Genomic DNA, 1,508 nt, shown 5'->3' on the forward strand with positions numbered 1-1,508 from the left:
CCAAGTACTTCACGTTTCTTCCACAACTTTAAAAAGGAAGACATATGTAAAATACAGGCTTATTAATGGCTTTCCAATTGTTGCTGTAACTAGTGAAGACCTCATAATTATTGGGACAAGTAAAATGAAGTAAGCCTGATAAAAGACCCTGAAGTTCCCCACTCTTGTGTCTCCTGGACATAAGCAACCGTGCTAGGTGTCTTTCTAGCCTCTGCATGGGTGCAGAAACCTCCAAGCACTTTCTTCCTTTTGGTTCACACATGGCTCTGTGTTTTTTGGAGGAGGGCAAGTTTCCTCCTATCTCTGTACCATCTCTGATTCAAGCTAGTCCTTCTGGGAGTAATATTACCCAAGTGTTTATACCCTGAGCCCAGCTCTCCACAAGTGACTGCATGTTTCCTGAAACCAACCATTGGCAGCTGTTACACAGACATTTTCTCCTTTTTAGATACCTATAATTACACCAATTATGCCAATCATTGATGTTTATAAAGGATTTAAAATTTTACACACCCAGAAGAGCCTGTCAGAAAGCTGCATCCAAGGCAGAATACACCCCACAGAGGGGACTATTCGACCATCACAATTGCTCCAGAGGGTCCCTAAACTGAGAGTTAGCCCTGAGAATGAGGCTTCTCGTTAGCTTGTATGTCTCAGGCAAGCTAATCTTGTCACTGGGGTAAAAATCTGTTTGGTTACCAATCACATAACTCAATTTAACTTTTCAAAGGGAAGAATAATGTGTCCAGTTCAATGAAATTAGTCTTTTGGATTTAAACCCTCTTCACCGCAACACCAGATAAGAAGGGAGGCTCTCTGCTATCTTAGTCTCTGTCTTCCTACAGAATGAAGCACAAGGAGCATCCAGTTAGCCTGCCAATCCAGACCTGGTGAAATTAGTCTCCCTGGCAGTGCCTCATAGCTGTAATGGCGAAAGAAAACTCAATTTGTGTATTTCTGCCTTTATTTAAAGGTTTTGTTCACCATGAATATTTTTTAATACAATAATTTTGAAAGTTAAAAAATACTACATGGGAGCTAGAGATGGAACTCAGTTGGCAGAGTGCACACACAAGGCCCTGGGTTATAGATCCACAGCACTACATATGGCGAAGCATGTCTGTAATCTGTGGTGCTCAGAAGGGGAAGGCAGGAGGAGTCAGACATTCAGACTGCCCTGAGCTACACATGAAGCCATGCTGGGATGCATGAGGTCCTGTCTCAAGACAAAATAAAATTGCAAGAATATAGTATGTGCTTATAATTCCAGTAGTTGGGAGGCTGAGGCAGAAAGATTGCAAGTAGAAGCCAGGCTGGGGTTACATAGAGAGATTCCCCCACTTCAAAAAAGTCCTTGGGGCTGGGGCTATAGCTCAGCGAAGCTTAGCCTGTCTTTGGACTCTTGAGTTTAATTCTCCACAGAGCTGGGTAGGTCAATTTGCACTTGTATACCCAGCACTCAAGCAGGAAGTTTGCAACCAAGTTTGAGGGCTACATAGGGGTTCTGG

Source organism: Rattus norvegicus, chromosome 17 (genome assembly GCF_036323735.1).
Source record: "Rattus norvegicus strain BN/NHsdMcwi chromosome 17, GRCr8, whole genome shotgun sequence".
NCBI classification, from domain to species: Eukaryota; Metazoa; Chordata; class Mammalia; order Rodentia; family Muridae; genus Rattus; species Rattus norvegicus.